At 38.8% G+C, this 20272-nt stretch overlaps 1 protein-coding gene across 4 annotated transcripts in view; it reads left to right on the top strand.

The window, feature by feature from the left end:
- The window catches only part of znf536 (zinc finger protein 536), a 220013-nt gene that overhangs the window by 85083 nt on the left and 114658 nt on the right, over positions 1-20272 (top strand). The window lies entirely within an intron of this gene.

The following is a 20272-nucleotide window of genomic DNA, read 5'->3' as shown; positions in this document are numbered from 1 at the left end:
ATTAAATATTATTAAAAGAAAACATATTTTACATAATCATAAACATAGCCGTGGCATTTACACTGTTTCCTAAATTATTACACATGTGACATTCGTTGCAGTCTTTTCGCAGTTTGTGATATTGTCCAAAATGTGGCTGTGTTATGTAATTTATTGATTTCTGTCCTGACACAGTTCTCTCTCCGTGTGTGCGTTTGTGTGTTTGTGTGTGTGCACATGGACAAGAAAATAGCTACAAATATGGATGCAGTCTTCCAATATTTCCTCTAACATTAATAAAAGACATTTGTAACAGAAAGAAGAAAAGCCTATTAGGAGATGGGGATGTGTGTTGGAAGAGTTGTGCATGAAAACCATCCAGACGACTGAAGTTCTTCTTCTGACAGATTTTTATTGAAACTTTTGTTTTCAGTAGCCATTTACTTGTGCTTTCACTTGGAACCTGCTTAGTGAAGATCTTCCTTGAGATGAAAAATGTGGAATATATTCAATGTTTGGGAGAAGCATGAAAAAAACGACATTTTGGGAAAACTGAAGAAAAAACGCTAAAGTGCCAAAATGTCTGTGAGTGACTACACACAAGTTACATTAGGTAAGGCTTATTAAGGAAGGTTTTTAAACGTGTTTTAAATTCTCATGAACGTGAAAATCATTATTGCAAATTAATACAATGACAATCAGAATAAGTGTTGAAGTGATGCCTTTAAGGCTTTTTTTTTTTTTGGTTAATCCAAGTTTGAATATTTTGCTGATTGGCCAGAAACACATGACTTGGTAAGATCTCTAATATTTGGTGTGAGAGAGTTTCTTTTAAGGTTAGTCATAATCATTTCCTTGTACAAGTAGTTTTCAGTGCCTAAACGCTACCAAGTCCACAAACCATACACGTGTGAGGAATTGTGAGTCCATCTTGCACAGTTGTGATGTTATTATACTTGAATGATCTATTTCTCACTCATAGTTTTCTATACAGCATATTACAATTCAGGGTCATTTGTAACAGGGTGAGGACATTACCAATAAAACTGATATGGCTTAAAAACGATCGGGGCTGTGATGGAAGGAACTGGTAGAACCATGCCTTGACCATCTTTCAAAGTCCACATGTTGAGTCAGATTTTTAGGTATTGGACTAAAATCTGTAGACTTAATATTCGGTTACTGGCTTTTCCAGAGCTTACAACTGAAATCGTTGTCTATGTCAAACTTGCAAAACTGCAGCTGGTTGATTAAAACTCAGATTTAGCTGAGGCATCAGGAATTTTACACCAGTACTTTCTGTTAATGAAGAATGAGAATGCCACTGGATAACAAGAGGACAAGGCTGAGTTTATGTAACTTAAAGCTAGTTTTAAAAAACACATTTAATCACAACCACATAGTGTGATGCTGTGTTTCTTATGTCGACAACAGTCTGACAATAATGCATCACTAACACCTTTTATTGAATTCATTTATACCTCTGGTTGGGCAATTAGTTATCTTCCACTTCTTCCCGATTGCTTCCTCCATCTCCATCTTCCTCCATACCTCTTCATCTGCTAATTTTTCTGTTTCCACTTTCAACTTCCCCCTCGCCTCTTACTCTCCATTTACATTGCTTCCACACTTGGCAGAAACTTCCTGCTTCAGCACTGTACTGTATATACACTGACGGTTATTACCTTGGGGAACGTTTAGCAGCTCTGTGTTTAACACCATAACCTCCGCTACATCAGCAGTGGCAACGGAGTAGAAAAACCCGGGAGGTGGAAACCAGAGACGGCTCGTGTTAGGCAAGCGTTCGACTGATCACCGCAATAAAAACGACAGGAGAGAAAGGGAGAGGGAGCGTATAACAAGTCTTTATTTTAACCTATTGGATGATCACTGATTGTTAAAGGGAAGGATAATTTCTGGCGATATCTCTCACTACAAAGTAAACAGAAATCAAAGCCCTTAACGCTCTGACACAGAAGCATTATATGAAAGAAACTATCTTAACAACTCTCTTCATTTCTGTTCTTTGTTTCCTCTTTATTTCCCATTGATTTCACATAACTAGTGTTAAGTGAAAGTATTTCAGATACAATGGATCCACTTGACTTTCTGTCTGTGAGTTAGGTGGTGATTTGCTTCCAGTACTGTCAAATAAAGCTTCTAATAATGATCAGACTTGTTATCCCTCCAACCAATTAGAAGTCAAATTGAAACATCAAATAGAGCTTTCTCTCTCTCTCTTTCTCTCTCTCTCTCTCTCTCTCTCTCTCTCTTTCTATGAATCGTTGCCAGTTTCTGTGACAGTGTTGTTTTCAAAGTGTCACAATGCCCAGCACGCCTTTAAGGCTAAAGCCTCTTTGGCAGATGTCACTCCCTTTCATTCAGATTCCACCACCCGCCTTAGCTTACGTATTATACGTATCAAGCAGGCCCCATCGAACCCAGCCCCCTCCAACCATTCACTTTCTCCAAGACATTAGACAGATTTTGTGGTGCAACTTGACCTAAAACAGAACTGAAGGAGTCAAAGTTGGGGCCATGTCCAACAATACGCTTGTACACAATGTGTGCATGTATATGTAACAGCAGTTTAAAGGGTGCCAGGGATAACGGTCAAGCTCTTGCATGTGTTTGTATGTAAAGGAAAAGAGGAGGCAGAGCTGCCGTAACACGCAGCTACTCGCACAGCGCCATGTTGGATAAATCACTGTCAATTATATATATATATATATATATATATATATATATATATTATATTTATAATGCTACATATTTTTTTGTGTTTCTTAGACTTCTTTTCTTGTAAATAATTTATAATGCACCTTCTTGTTGTGATGCATGTTCACCTTATTCTGTTTGCTTTCTGCACTTTATTCTGTAATAAGAGCTGCTGTAACGAGTGAATTTCTCCACTGTCAGATTAATAAAGTCCAACCTAACCTAACCTAAAATGTGCATAACTTAATTTGACCTGTAATGTTCGTTTTGGCCTCCCCATGGCCTAGCTGGTTGCTTTCTTATGAACGATGAACAGTGACAGAGAACCAGTGCACAACAGCATTGTTGCAAGTTTCCACAAAAAGTCTAATCAAAGTAACTTCAGCAAACCCATCCCCCTCATATCCTCTGTCCTTCCTCTTAGCACCCGCTGCCCCCCTTTCCTCCTTTGTGGCATTGCTCGCCTGCCTCGGCAAGTTTCCTGAATTAAACTGCCGGCTTCCTGTTCTTTTATATGCACAGCCACATCTGGGGAGCCCGCTCACAGGGCCCCGCCGCTTAATAACAATCACCTTCCCTTTCACTCGGCCCTGATTGTTTCTAATTCGCCCTGACAGATAGTAGCTGACAAGCCGCCCGCGCCTCCCTCCCTCCGTGACCCGAGCTCACTCAGCACACTTATAAGGGCTGTCATTTTTAATATTTGATTTTCACTTCGTAAAAAGTTATGTGTTTTAGAGCTGCCACAGACACCCCACCCCCAAAATCACATGATGAAATCACTATTTAACTGAACCCACATCCCCACCTCACCCCTTCCCTCTATTCTCTCATCGTATTTTAAAGCTTCATCTCTGCATCTCTTCTTCCTCATCTTTCATTAATTGTCTTTATTTTCCCTCTCTTTCTGCCTTTTTCATTTCCACCTTTCCTTCTGTCTTGTCCACTCAATTTCTCCCCCCGTCTCCTCTAGATTATGAAGACAAGGCAATTGGGAGGCTGTAGCGGTACAGTTGTTAAGACTCATACATAAGCCATCTCTAACCCACACAAAGCCATCTCTGCAGACATATTCATCCAGGTGTACACAACACAAAGCTCCACTGCCACATACAACTGTATGTATCAAAAAATTACCACTTCCATCCATCAGACATGCATCTTACAGGCTCCCAGCTTTATTTGCTTTCCATTGATTCCCATTAAAGAGATATGGGGCCATGTAAAATGCATATCAGGTGGCTGATCATTAAATGAAAGGATGGATTCATCGACAGCTTGACGGATGACATTTTGCTGAGCAATCCATACAGCCCTTCAATAAAAATACAATTTGGAGCTCGAGACAAAGAAAGAAATAAGCTGTTAAAGCAGAGAACGAGAGCATGGTTAGAAGATGCATATACAGATGAACCACATAACAGAGCTCAGGCACAAGATGCCATGTTTTGTCCATTGGTTTAACTGATAAGATCAATAAATCATCTACCAACTCTGCAAACACCTCTGTTCTCTCTTTGCAGACAGCTTTGTGCGCCCAAACATTGTCTTACAAATACACTCCCCACTTAACCTCACCCCGCCCACTAGGACACGTTTCTAAGTCGGGACACTGAGGTGCCCGGGGCGCACCCACTGCCATTCTCGTCTTTACCCAATGACAAAAACACAACTAATTGGAGTACCACTGCATGTTTTCACTAAAGGCACAATTTAATTACATTTGAGCTGGGAATGAGTATTTTGGGAATGTCTGTATGTTCATTCAAACAAATGGAGCGAATGAAAAGCAATATTTGTTTTGCTTTGATTAACAAACGTGCAGGGTAATTTGTCATGGAGAAAAAAAGAGTAAGGGCAGAAAATCTCTGTTTAACCCCCAGCTTTCTAGTGGTGAACTACTCTCACTCTGACACGCATTCAGATACATGTGCACACTTCCTCCTCCTCTTTACATCTTCTTCTGTGTCAACCTTTGCTCCTGGCTTTGAGACTCAGACCTTCTGCTTTTTTTTTTCTATTCTCTTACCTCCTAGTCTTATGTCTGTCTTTCTCCCTGCAGTCTGTGCTTTGTGGTCTTCCTGTTCATAAATGCTTTATTAATAACTCAGTGAATAATGTAAAGAGTATTGTTTTCTCCAAGGTTGTATTAATAAACATGAATGAATTTATTTGTCTTCACCAAAGCATGATTAATGCACATTAATGTCTGGATATTGCTCACTCTGCCCTGCATCATCAAACACATATCACCCCCACCCCCATACTGTCTCTGCCACCAAAAAAAAAAAAAAAAAAAAGACCTATCAGTGTTAAATATTTATGGCATAATATTAATGGTTTTGTAAAGAAAATAACACGTTATTAATCCACTGATTAACAACTGATTAACCTTTTTTATTAAACACGTGATCCGTGCATCATCGACTCAGGATGTGTCGACTGACTGCACTGCAGAATAATTATTTTTGTGTCCTTTCTAATTGCAAAAATCGCTTGGCTGAACTATATGCACTTGCAAATGTGCTTTTTTTCCCTTGCTTGACACGTTCAAAGATATACCACTCACATTTATTCAGAATATAACTGTATGTAGCTGAGATGACAATGAAGGACGAGGGAAAGGAAGACAAAAAAACATACAAACATAACTGGCAAATTCTTTTACTGAGGGGAGAACAAGAGCAGCGCCCAAATTTAGAAGCAGATCTTTTTTAAAACAATGGGGTTTAATTCACATATCCGTTTATTCTGCAGTCACTGGCATGGGGTGGGAAAGTGGAGTGAAAACACAGCTGAAGGACAAAACATTTTCTCTCTTTTTTGCCTCTGCTCATCTCAGAGCTATTGTCTGTGTATTTTTAGTTCTTGTCAACTGAAAGACAATTATGCTATGTTTTCTTACGTGGTGGAAGATGACCTCAAGTTGGAGACAACCGGATTAGACACAATATGAATCTGGAGTTCAAATCCACCTAGTTGTTTCTTTGTGTTAAAATTATTGAAATGGTTTGGTGCTGCCGCATTGAAATTTGGAAATTCTTATTCTGTGGCAGTGTTTTTGTAGCAATGGCTTAATATGTACATAAGATAAGAATATTTACTAATGAGGATATTCTACGTCTTCATTTCAGCTACTTTATTTAGCTGTGTAATTTTATGTGTAAGAATACATAGTTTTTAAATAGCAGAGAACATACGCTATGCTAATTTGAATGAAAATAGTAATATTTCATGTGACATACTTACAGTAATCCAACATAAAATATAACTCAAGAGTAGATGCAGTTTTACTGGGAAGGTCCTAACTGTGTTTTTCAAAGTTTTAGCTGAAACTTCATTTTTAAATATGGTGAAGATTCTTTGTATCGGTTTTTTTCACACTGGGTACATCTTTACTGTCACTTTCCCACACACACTGCACAATGCTATAAACCCAACAAGAAATGACTGACTTGTACACATGCGTTCAAGACCAATGCTGGGACTGCTGTTCTGTCAGCCTCTTTTTTTGACATCCATTCTGTCTGATTTTGGCCTAGGTATTAAAAGTATTCACGGCAAGGTGATGAAATACACATCTATAAATCTATCTTAAACACTTTGCCGTGGTGACTGTTACAGTTTCAGCCCAGAAGACTCCGATCCTTGAAAATGATGCTTTAGGGATACAATGGGATAAAACAAGCAGGTTTTACAGCAACGGTTTAAATTATAATTTTTCTATTTTCTATCGGTGCACATAGGTGTTCACATTAACTACATTAAAATGGGAAATGCTCATTAATATTAAGGCTCACATTTGACATTAAGACAATCCATTAAAAAAAGGATGGGAAATTGTCTCAGTTCATCTGTGAAAGTCAAATGAAGCAAAACGTTTAGTTCTGACCCTGCTTAATTGATTGGAGTGTGGCTGTTGTGTTCCTGTTGCCTACTCCTTACTAAATATGTTGTTTTTGTCCAAAACCAAATGCATGTGTAGGTTTCTTGGTCATAAAAGTGATTTCCTTTTTTATTCCAAATACCGTAAAACAAGGGTAACAGATACGAACAACAGAAGTTAATCCAAATGTAATTTTCTTCTAATCTTTGAACAAACAAAGAAAAGAAAAACACTGAATTAGTTTGCAGTAATAATACAGATAAAAATGAAGTTTTTGCCATAAACAATGTTTTAGACTTGCTTATCTGCTTCTCTACTCTAAAGTTTTTATCTTACTAACGTACATGGGTCACTTTTTCGCTTAGACTGTTTGGTTCTCCTGCAGAACTTCATGTTTCAGGCTTTCTCTTTTTGCTCATTGTTTTAACTCCTAGCTGCTTGGAAATCCATGAAAGCCCATAACAACCCTGCCAAAAACAAAATCTTTCATCATTTCATCATTGTCAAAAAGTTCTGCCTCTATTATAATGTTACCCTCTACACGATGCTATTGAGGTTCAACTTCCTTGTACTCTTCTGGAAGTCCCCCTAACACTTGAATTGATCTTGCATTCCCCAGAGACTCCCTTCCATCATAGCTTTTGCTCTGTGTGTGTGGGTATTCAAATTGTCTTCTTATATATATATATTTATATATAAGAAGACAATTAGTCTGTTATTAGCTTACATGAGATGGACACACTGTTTGGCTCAGTCAGTTGTCAGGTTCAGTTTTATAACTGGTCAATCTGTGAAAAGAATATGTGTTTTTATGTGTGTGTGTGTGTGTGTGTGTGTGTGTGTGTTTTTCTCCATTTTCAAATTGGATTTCAGGTCCTCTTGAGAGCACAAGGCTATTTATAGTGAGCTCATACAGAGGTGGAATTTGCAGTAATTAAGAAAGCAGGAAAGGTAGTTAATTCAACTTTCCAATCACTTTTTTAATCTTCTGTCCTTCTATTCTTGAAACATATACAGAGAGCGTGGAAGGTATATGAGCCATAAGCCTCTTATGACTAGTGCAGACACAACACTGTCAGGAAGAGGTTTAGACATGGTGCGGACCTTCTTTAATTACTGAGGGATTGCTAAGCAGATATGACTGTGCTCTCTGCAATAGGTGCTGGGTCAGTAGTGGCCTTTGGGATTAGCTGTGAGAAACATTTCAAAAACGTTAAGAGCCTCCTACAGTGGAAGTCAAAAGGATGGTTTACAGAATGCACTTTTCTACTAAGTTCTGATTGATTGCCACTATTTTAACTGTCACCATTCATTTTATCAGATATTTGGAGTAAGAGAAAATCCTATTTATCTCTGTGAACTACAGCTGCAGCAGCTACCACCTATATACAACTTCTTGGGCTGTTTTCTAGCCTTTAGTAAACAATCAGCGTGTGTGACACAGCAACATTGGAATTATGTGTAGTCCTTTTTGTTTACAGTTATAAACAAACAACAACGGTATCATAAAGTGCTTGGATGCATTGAAAGTGTCTTAGGAAAGTTATCCTCTGAGTTGATGAGCAGCACCAGGGGTTCTAACAGCAGTATGACAATGTCAGGATAAGAGCAGGATGTCTAACTGGGATAGTTCACTCTACCTTTTTAGACGGACAAGCATAAAGACATTAAGTGATTATAGTTAAAAAGAATAAAGGATCATCAATTTCACTGAGCTGAAGCAATGCAAGAATAGCTGCGTTTCCATTGCAGTTTTTCGCAAAATAAAAGCGATTTTACTGAAATTTTGATAAAATGCAACAGGTGTTTCCTTTAAATGTGTTTAGCCCATTAGCTGTTATTCTCATAAAATCTCGTCCCACGAGACTCCACCTTGAGGAGGAATAAGATTTCTTATGCTTTGTAAAAATCTGCATTTCACTGTTGTTTGCTATCAAGGATGACAGTTCTATTTTTTATTTTAATTATTTGTAAAAAGATTTCCATGTTCTCCTGTGTCTACTCATACCGCGTCATTTTTATTTGAAATGAACTGGTCACGAGACCCCCTACATGACGTTCAGGGACATGTAAATGCAAAAAAAGCGTGTCCATTACACTTTTGCGATACCTCTATATCGACAAGTCTGAACCACCTCATGAGAGAGTAAAAACCTTTTATAGAGGTGTTTCAAATGTAGGTGTTTCCATTACCATTTTTTATTGCAGTATGTAGGTTTTCCCAAAAAAATTTAGGGGTAATGGAAACACACCTATTGTCTGGGTACAATATGGAAAAACTGTATTTAATTTAATTTTATTCATATTTCAAAAACTCTAATTTCAGGAACCAAATAACTTTCAACTTTGGTAATTGGAATTGACCATAAACCAAAACACAAAAGATGCAATCGCTTTATTCAGTTCTGTGTTGAAATACAGTAAATACAGTAAATACATGATATTTAATGCAGAAGTATTTGTCTAAGCAATTTTTTTCTACCAATGGGTGGCAGTAAAATAAATTGACATGTAAATTATTATTACTGCCCCAAAGAATTAAAGAAAAAAAAAAAAAAAAAAAAAAAATTCCTTTACTTTCTTTCTCATTGTGGACATTAAAGAGTTAACCTTAAGCTGTGCTGAGTAAAACTGCTATGTTGAAGTGAAGCACTCTTGCAGATATACAATGTCTGTATCATACCTTTTAGAGTATACCCCCTGTCTGAGATAGAAGAGGAAAAACAAGGTGAACACACACATTCCTCATCTCAGGAGCACAGCGGTCTGTCACTCTGCTGAGAGCACATTAGATTTGTCACAGAACAAATAGAGACATGTCGAGCGCAGTCAAAACACTTCGAACCGATACAAGTTTCTGTGGGAGGAAGACATTTTTGCCTCCTTGTCACCAGCTGGAGTTTGGACGTACCACCACAGGAGTTTCGGTGACAGCCCAGTGAAGGCTGCTTTGTTTTCCTAAGTCATCTCTATTCCCTTTAATGAGCCATTATGGTTATGTTTTGTCTCAGTCGTGTTCGTTGGCTGGCTGAGTTTCTGAGAGGCAAGGCAGGGGGATATGGGTAGGGGGTGGTGGGGTTTGGGGGGGAATGTCTTTAAACTTTCCTTCTGCATTTTAGAGAAGAGTGGTGATTGGAAAGAGATATAGAAAGTGAAAAAGTGGGACAAGAAATTCAAACAAGTATTTACACATCAACTGTATTTCTAGGAAACCTGCACTTAAATGAATGATCACGTCAGCTTTAAAACCACAGTGAAACACTTTTAACTTCTCTTTGCTTCAAGAGAGAGAAATCAGTGTCCCTCTAAAAACCATATTCAAGCCTTGCATAAAACCAGTAAATACCTGCCTCAGCTTGTGTCGCTCTTCACTGTTTCCCAAATCAAAGCTTGTTTCTTGAGGCCAAACACCAAACTGTCTTCCTCCCTATCCTCCCTTTCTTTTGTCTCATCTGTTTGCCTGGAGATGCGATGAGCTTCTTCGCCTTCACATGTGGTAAACTGTAATGGAGTGGAATGGAAAGTGATGGGATGTTGAAAGGGGGGAGATGAGGGGAGTTGGGTGGCAAAGCAGACATTGTGACAACTCACCTGTCAGCAGGTACTCAGTATAATTGGTAAACGAAGGCCGCAGGATGGTAGTGGGGCCCCTTCTCTCTTGTCTTCTGCTTGGCTCTTTTTTAGCTGTTTTTCTTCTGAGTTTTTGAAGTCACCAGACAGTTGTGAGAAGCTGGTTTCTTTCTTGTTTGGTTCAGAGAAAGACAGAGGCCAACCAAAGGAGTGGAAAGAAGAAAGAGAAGAACATGTAAATGTGAATCATTCACCCAGTGAGTTCACAAAAGGTAATAACCTAAGGAGTGGTCAGCCAAGCCAGTACATTTTATTTTGACTTGTGAACGAGTATATGTATTTTTCTTCCATGTCACATTCTTCTTCCTCTCACCACCAATTCCAGCTATCAAGCTCTGTTTGCCCGCTAATAAAACATATTCATCTTCATCGTACTCTCTCGTGGCTCTCGTACTCACTTTACAGCATAGTCAATTAAACCCTTAGGGGCCACTCTGTGCGTAAAAGGATATATAATGCTTTGACATTTCAGCGAGTCCACATTAGGCACACCCATAGAGCATTTGGGTTGGATGGGAAATAGTCATAGTCAAGCCTAGAGGTAGAAGAAAGCCAGTAGGAGGGATTGGGTCTCTTGTAAGCTAGTTAGCTCTTTGGATTCAGTTACTTATGCTGATGTAAGAGGGCAGTTGTAAGCTGATACTCAATCTCTCTGTGACCCCTACACTGGCTCTTATTCTCATATTAGGCTACGTGAAGTCATATATAGTGTAACAATAGACTAATAAATAACTAAAATGGACATAACTCAATAGAAGAGTGTATTAGTGTTGTGGATCACCATTTAAGCTTCTTAAATTTTCAGAATATCCTTCTTGGGACTTAGGCTGTCTTCTATCCTATTTATGTCTGTGATGGCCAGCTTTTTACTTTATCTTTTATTTCTCTTGAGTCAGCTGCTCCTACAGATTCATGCAGTCATTGGAACGACTGGGGTCAGCAGTGTAATGATGCAAAGAAAGTCTCATAACAGGCCTACTGCTCTGTTCTTGTGTGTATGTCTCCAGGGTTGGTTACTGATCCTACATCTCAGTGGCATGAAACAGCTTGACAGGGCCAACTCTTCCTGAAGGCGGTGCATAACCCCTCTACCCTGTCATAAACTTCTCTGACCAGGGGGCTCTCACTTGTGTTTGTGGAGCGGGGCTGCAAATGCCTAGTTAACACATTTTTCTTAAAGGCAACTCAGTACCCAGTTAAGGTCAACACACTGGAATTATTGGTTTTGCAGTCTGTGACTGTTTCATCATCGGGCTTAAATGATTTTATGAATGTATGATTTTGACTTTCAAAAAGTTGATGAGTCAAAGTTCGTTTTTCTTTGGTCTCAAGATTCGGCTGATGGCATGGGCGGAAACCTGTAAATAATAATCATTGCAGTAGCTTGACACAAACAAATAATGTTACATAAACTGTTCCAGTGCAGGAAATGTTGCAGCTTTACATAAAAAGCTCAAAAACAAACAAAAAAAATACTTTTTTGGCTCCAAAATCAAACCTTCATTTGCTGTAAAAACAAACAAAAACAATAAATCTATAAAGAATTTCTTCATGCTCTTCTTTGCAAATATTACTATATTCTGTATGACATGAAACTGTAATGCAAGTAAATTGTACAACTACAACATTTTTAGGCACACTCATGGAGAATAAATTGGGATGGATAGTTGTGTTACTCAGTTCATTGTCATGCAAGGCAACCGAGTTCAAGCTCCATCAGACCCAATGTTGACAAAGACTTGTCTCTTTTCACCCTCACTGTTACTTTCAGGTGATTAAAGTGATACACAACAAATACATGGTCACCGTCACAATGGTCACAATTATACATGGTTTGAGTAAACCTACCTACATGTCCGTCTGTCCAAAACTATGCAAAATTAACTGATTTAGGCAAATATTAATAATGAACTAGATCATTTTAAAATAAACATATCTAAAACTTTAACCCATTTCTCCCTTGAATGAACCATTCTCATAGAGAAAATGTATGTTTAAAAGAATGGTTTTATTCTGGAATCATGTTGTGCTGGGCTGTAAGGATGGTCCGTCTTCCTTCTCTTGAGCTATGCCGAAGGCTGCGCATACAGTCATGTTTTGCCATCAGATCTGTTTAAAATAGACCTAACCTGATTAAACAAATCAAGCTAAAAAAAAGCTTCAATTTGCTTTTGATGGCTTTAGATTGTTACTCAACATTTCACCATTAAAACCCAGAAAAAACTTTGAGGAATTTTTTAATATCCAAGTCCAGGCAACAGCTCTTAACTTCACTGATATTGTATTCCCTCAATCATGTCCTTCTTTCACAGCTGACGGATCAAGCTTTTAATTCACAACAAGCTATCTCAGATTTTGTATTGAAAGAGGGATAATGCAGTTGTGTTTTGTTGAGGATACTAATTTAGTCTGTTTTATGGTGGATTGTACGTGATTCCAATTTGTTGATTATGATTGTATCAATAGGTTTGTGTGGGTGTGTGTGGCTAAGATAGGTAAACTGTGTTTGGTATGCTCAGCCACCAACATGCAGAACAACAGTGCTCAGCCTCTGTTGTCTTCAGCTGCTCTACAGGGGTTAGTTGGCATCACATATGAACAGATGTATTTCAAATCATTGTTGTCATTTAGCACCGATAAGGTACAATTCAAGAAAACGTCTTGCTATTCTGATTTATTCTAGACAGAGGATTTATGCAGAGATTTTGAAAACCAGGATCTTTTATCCCCAGTACTACATGCAAATTTATTATTGATAAAAGCTAATGCATTGTTTTTCCCACTGCATATTTCATTTTTTGCTCTGTTTTTCTGCCACCACATGTACATGGTGAACTAAACTCTCCCAGGCGAAGGTTGCTAGTTATATGTCTGTGTTGAAACAAGAAGTTTGAAATATAAAGTGCTATATCTATTTATATTTGTATGTGTAAACTGATTTAAATTGCTCTTTGAGCCCTGCAGAATGGCACTTTAAATGTTAAATGGGGGTTGAAGCCTGCCTGAACTAATTTGTAGGGCTTTGCACCATGTTGACATTTAAATGTGATAAGAATAGCAAACTGTACCGCCGACCTATTTTGAAGATGCTTTTGGAATACATTCACATCAGCTGTGGCCTATAATTAATAAAAAAAGACAGGCCTCCCTTGCTCTAGATTTGATTATAATACAACCTTATAAACACACCAGGGATAGATGAGAGGAGACGAAGAAGAAGAACTGGGGTAGAGAATAGAGGAAAGGAATAACAGGAATAAAAACAAGAGAAATGATGGAGCTAGGAATTAAGAGGGAGGTGGATTGCGAACACCTGGTCTTTGAGGCAGATTGCGTTGGCTGGCTGCTGTGCTATCACATTACTCTGATCCTGCCTCTCTTGTTTGTCAGAGAATTGAAAGAGAGAGAGAGAGAGAGAGAGAGAGAGAAAGTGAGAGAGTAGGTGGGGTGGTGGGGTCTGAAAAATCAGCATGCAAATAACACCACATTGTTAACTTAATCAGATGCAGGGGGAGAAAATATGGAGAGGGATGGAAGGAGCATGGTGGGGCAGAGGGAAGGGGGGCAGTGTTGAGGCAAAGAGGGGTTTGAGGTGATGGGGAGACTGTAGAGGCCACGCAGATTATAACCATCCACACCCCAGCTCCACCTTTCACCACTGCCCACATCCAACAGCCCAAGAATGCTCCAGAGCTCATGAAGGAGACGCAGTGTGTGCATGTGTTCGTATCAGGCTAAAACTTAAGGAAAAATGATGCAACTTTTTCAGCCCAGCTTTAAGAGGCAGGCACAGCTGGCTGAAATGCAAAATGTTGTGGCCAGGCTGACGGTGTCAGGCTTTCTCTTAATGCTTCCCTCCTATCAAGATATTGCCGTCATTAATAATAAAAGCTGCAAGGTCCAAGTAACCCCTGGTAACCGCTTTGACGTTAATGTGCAGCATATCTTATTAATACAAATGACCCCTCTCTGATAGCCACAGCTGTTTAGATTTTAGCAATATAATAGCAGTCTTTAAGTTAACCAAATAGAAACCCATATCACATGTGCATGTGTGTATACATGTGTGTCTAATGGTACAGTTACTTAAAAGCCTTTCATATAGGAAAGTAGTTCATATGTTTGCACTTTCTGCAACATGGAGGTTGCTTTTTTAATAATATACTGCCTAAATGAACTTAGTCTCTCATCAGAGCACATGGACACAAATGTGTGTATGTGCTTTTTGATAAGAGGGTCTGCTGTAGTCTTTGTTGAAAAAGATAAGTCAGTGACAACGCTGAAGGTCAGGCAGGGCACAAAAGAATGAGGAAAATGCAGTGTTGGCCGGGACAAGCAGCTCCGAGCTCAGACGTGGTGCAGACAGAAGAGAGGAATCCTGGGACACAGTCACACACCACACTTTGGAATGATTTTTACTGACTACACTGATTAAATTAATTTGGCATTAAACTTAATTTCAGTCAAGATCTATTTCTTAGTTTTTACCTTTAATTTTAATCTTAGTTTGCCCCCTTATATAAATGGATCGCTACCTTGTGTTTCAACCTTTTATCGGCTCATTTTAGCTTTTTATTCTAACCTCTTCTTTTTAATTTTAGAAGGTTCAGCTGGATATTTTTCCTGTTTTGAGTCTATGGTCGCAGCTGTTAGTAATTATTTTTTGTTATCCATTTCTGCTATTATTTTAACATGGAAGTATACTACATTCACTTGAAAAAAAATCTGTTAATTTTGCAAACAAAATGTGTTTGTTTTTCTTAATTAATGCGATAATTTTGCAAAAATAAATAAATAAACAAATCATTCAGTTTCTCAGAATTAATTGTATGAGAAAAAAAAAGGGGGGGGGGTGTCACTGCTGTGTTTTTATATGACATTGTACTTGTCAACATCATTGTGAGATTATCTTCTCTCCAATGGTACTGTTATTAGTTTGTCAACTTTGTGCAGACGTCTAAGGACTTTATGGTGGTTCAGACCTTTCCAGAGTGAAGCTGTGAAGACAAAATCTTTACGTTCAGATAAACTTTAATTCAGTTATGTGCATAATACAAAGCCTAAAAAGAGTCTATCAAGAGCAATAAAGCAAAGGCCCTACTCTTTTGCTTGCAAAGAAGTTGTTCAGCTGTATGATATCTCTGAAGAACTGTCCACAGTAGTGAGGTCACCGAGGTTTTTTCCCCTAAAAATGTGTTGATCAGTGTAAGGTTGTCCTAAAAGGCCCTACAGAATTAGCTTCAGATACATTTGTATATAGTATTCTGACTGTTGACTATTAGCAAGATTATGCTAAAAATAAAAAGAATCAATTCATGAACTGCCAATATGTGGAGTAAAGGATTAATTTTAATTGTTAGTTAGCTAACCAAACTCGCATGCAAGGACTAATGTTAGCTGCCCCCAAATTTTGCTAAACGGACAGTTTATAACAATATTCCTCCCCAGCTCCGCATTCATGCCAAACTCTTCAGAGTGGTAGTTCACTCACTAATGGGTGACATTATGCAACCTACAACCACTTATTTCCTGTACAGTCTACGATACATATACAGGATATTTATGCTATGGTGATGCAAAAACACCTGAGGTTTTAGGTGTGTCTACAGGACTTGTGTGTGTGTGTGTGTGTGTGTGTGTGTGTGTGTGTGTGTATATAATTGCTTGTTCTGTAGTCCAGTTAACAGAAACAGAAGAAAGAAGAAAGGTTTCTCTGTGGTTTCACCCAACTTCCTCTTTAATTACGGTTGCCTTTGACTGAGTCACTGGCATCGATGCAAACAGTCCTTCCCTGGCATGTCTCGTCCTCCTTTACTCTTTTTTCTCTTCATCAGTCTATTTCTTTTATTTCTTTTGTAAACTGTTTCATCCCTTTCCACTTCCCTGAACCCCATCTCTAATCTTAAGAGCAGTCACCACTTTGTTTTCTGATAAAGTCTGATAGATAAACATGCTCTCTTATGTCCCCGAGGCCCTCCACCCTCTCCCAAGAGCACACGCCTCTAAAGCACTTCCTCTGCTACAATTAGTGTGTAATAAATACACCCTGGCCTTAAAGTAGAAATTCTCTCTCGCGATCTCACTCTCTTTCCTTTTATATTAAGTGCTACATTAGATCAGTGTACATATCTGGCTTTGAAGTGAAAGGAGAGAAAGTAGAAAGTGTTCTTCAATTTTTTTTTCTCTCCTCCTACTCCCCAGTCACGATTGAGAACAATAGCACTTATAAGGCCACTAAGAGATATTGTAACATATGCAGAGAATCACAAGCATTTCCACTCAAGTCTGAGCTTCCTGATGGCTTTGATAAGATTTGTTTGCTTTCTTAAACAGGAAGTGTGCTGCTTTAAAAAAAAAAGCCTGCATGGTTGCAAAGTAAGTTAAACTTCTTCTCAGAGAGCCGAAGTCACTTCAAACTCTTCAAATTAGCACAAAAGAAGACAAAAAATGAGAGAGAAGAAAGATAGAAAGGGGGAGTTTATCAAAGTGATGGAATAAAGAGAGATTTAACACGGTCATATTAAAAAGACATGCAGCAGTTTCAATATTTAAAAATCCCATTTGCTTTGACAGAAAAGCTTTTTCATTCAAGAGCATATGGCAGCAGTACCTGTATCCAGCTTCTCTCTTATCTTTCTCAAAGAAAAAGGAAAAGAAAAAGGGGATACTTTCAAACAGGCATTCAGACATTGAAGAATCATTCAATTATCGGCAGCATGATGTAAAATAATTACCTGACTCTCTTCCTGTAATGAGTGCTGCTAATTAGCCATAGACTTTTGTTTTAGTTGAAAAAAGGAGAAAGTCCCAAACTCCCAACAGCAGAAAAGCTGTGAAATGATGTTATATGTTGAGGCAGCGCCCATCCTGTCTGTAAACACACACACACACACACACACACACACACACACACACACACACACACACACACACACACACACACACACATACACACACACACATACACACAACATGCACTATGACTCTTTACTACAGGCTCACTTGGCTTGAAGGCACAAGTTACCTCAGTGTGCACACATTGCTCACGGTAAATAGTTAAGAGGCAAAAAAAGATCTTTCTTCTCTTAATTAGCTGTGTAACAATTAAAGTCTCCTCTTAGTAAATTGAACCTTTGTCTCCCTTGCCTCCTTAGCTGGATTTCAGCACCTGTCACAACAACCCCTCCTTTTAGCACCACCTCTGCTGCTGCCACAGACCCACCACTATTACCTCCATAGCCACCCCCACCCCTCCACAATTGAAGTCATTATGCAAAACTCTAACAAAAAGAGCCCAGCATGGGAGGAAGAAAACAGCAATTATTTCTGATATTCTCCTATTCAGGCTGTATTGACATTCATCTACCTTCTTCTTCATTCTGTTTGTCTCTTCCTTCCTACTATAACCTGAAAATCAAAGTGAGACTGAGCTTGACTTTCTCAGTCTTGCATCCTGCAGGTCATCTATGTGTGACCCACAGATTACTCTTTGTGTGTGTGTTGATGTTTGTAGCATTGAAATGCAGCGGAGAGAGCGACCAGTGATGTAAGCTATGACAAATACACTGTGGTCATTGTCTCTCAGGCCTCTTTCTTCCCATAGTCTAACCATGCGTGAGCGCTCTACACTGCTATGCTTGTTGTCTCAAGCTGACACACACACGGAGAATGGCACCGTGTTTCTGACTGATTGGACAGAGAGAAGAGCTTAGTCACCAGACACAAAGCAGACCACACAGGTACATTACAAAACATAAGGGATCTGAGTTGAGTGCCAAGTTGATCTGAGATCTGTGTTCTGAGGTCTTTGAAAAAGAAAATAAATAATACTAAGTAGAAAAAGAACCACTCACGAATGAAAAGTAACATTCAGCTAGTTTGTACAAAAGGAAAATGATGGTTGCCGTATTAAAGCAGAATTAATGACCCATACTTTGTCCATATCGATGACTATTTTATTTGTTTGTTTGTTTTTGGCTTTCACTCCCATAACTTCACCACACTAAGTCAGGCTGCTTAACAAATGTTTGACACTGTTAATCCTGCGCTCATCACTCTGCTTTATTCGCTGCTGCAGGGGTCTGACTATGCCACTGTGACCTCTATTGTAGCACACTCAGGAGGGGAGAGGTGTTCACAGATGTACATGCATACACACACAGACACACACACACACACACACACACACACACACACACACACACACACACACACACACACACACACACACACACACACACACACACACACAGACAGACATCTGCAGGTCATCATCATCATAGTGGGAATAATACCAGGGATGGTTATCATAAAGGGAAGCTTTGAGCTCCCGGCCGTCTTGGGAAGATGATTTGGCTGGCCCGGAACAATGAACTGTGGGAATCCGCTTGTCCTGCATTGATCTTCCTCCCATGGCATCCCCTGCAAGGCTGTCAGAGCGACGGACGGATAAAAAGACCCACAACATTTTTCTTTCTCTCTCTCTTGCTCCCTCCCGGTGTCTTTCTTTTCTTGCTGTCAGGAGGGCTCCCACTGATCAGTGGGGATGAGCTGAAAGTTGAACTACCTGTTGACAGGACCTCTTAAACAGCCCTCAATGATACATTGTTCAAAAGAAAGAAGGAAAAGCAGAGCCTCCTGTTCATTCATACTTGTCACAGATCTATTGAGTCTGAGCCCTCGTCAAATCCTGGCTCCCTTGCTGTTATTTTCCCCGTATTCGAGAAGAGCTGGGGTTATGATATCCTCTTTTACTTGATAGTGAGTTTATATTGGTTGGGTATTTTTTGTTCATGCAAAGAAAGAAATTCTTTTCTTTCTCATAATGTGATCTGGGAAGGTATCATATGTGATCTATTCCTCTGACCAGTCTGTTAGATGTTGAGCTTTTTTAGGCCACTATACCCTAAAATAATTAGGAAAAGGGACACACACTTTATCTTTAAACCTTTGTCACAGAGAATTTTGCTTATATTTGCAGCACATTCTGGGGTTGAAGCTTCACATCTTCTTGATGGTATAGTGTGGACTGTTTTGATGAAACGGTTCACATCACAGGATTTAGGGTTGAATGTGGCAGGTGTCGTGTGACTGTTTTCTGTGTGAGGCCTTGTGCACACTTTTTTCACCTCGTTACAGAAAGTAATAATGCATTGAAGTCAAAGTGCGCACGAGTAAAAGGAAAACAAGGCAGTTTTTTATTGGATTAATTAGATGTCTTGCAAAGACCACATGCAATAGAACAAAACACAAGCCAGAAAGAAACTCTTCTACCTACCAAAACAAAAACTCCAAATATACTATCGTTTCCAGGGAAGTAACTGATCTTTGAAATGATGAGGAAGTTCTGTTTGCACTCTCAAAACACACTTACAGCTTTTTAATGAATCTTCCTGCTGCTCGTCTAATCACAAAATATTTAGCATTCTAATCTCAGCACATGTAACATATGGTAAATATCCACTTTGTCCCTTCAACATCAGAATGCTATTGTTGTAGCCCCCTTGTGTCATTAATGATTTTGTGCAAAAATGATTGAATTCAGCATATTGTGAATAATGATTTATTTGTTTAATGCAATGAATTTGTTCATGAGAACTTAATGAGGTATTGCATTGTGATAAGTTGATAGGATTTAGGTCGATAAATGCCAAAATAACAAAGTAAAGTCCAACTAATGGCTTTTCGATCCTTTTTGACCCCCACCCTCACCCATCTTTGTCTTAAATGTCAGGCAAAAGTTTTATGACAAACCGAAGCCTGACAGCAAATTTAGAAAGTGTGCTGACAATTATGTTTGTCATTGTTTATTTTAATATGAATGTATAATAGGTAGTGATTCCTAATATTGAAACTGTCTTTCATGTACAATAATTTATATGGTTAGAATTAGAGAGGAGCACATTTAAATCCCATATGCATTTATGATGCATGCTACTATTGATAAGACAGAATGAACTGAGCATATTTAAATGGTGACTGAAATACACTTCCATTGTGTTACAGATACCACTTATAATTAAGCTGAGGATTGAAGAGAAACCAAGTGAAATCACTTTC

The sequence above is a fragment of the Melanotaenia boesemani genome, chromosome 1 (assembly GCF_017639745.1).
Source record: "Melanotaenia boesemani isolate fMelBoe1 chromosome 1, fMelBoe1.pri, whole genome shotgun sequence".
Lineage (NCBI taxonomy): Eukaryota > Metazoa > Chordata > Actinopteri > Atheriniformes > Melanotaeniidae > Melanotaenia > Melanotaenia boesemani.
The sequence above is the reverse complement of the archived record's forward strand: the minus strand, read 5'-3'. Positions and strand labels throughout refer to the sequence as shown.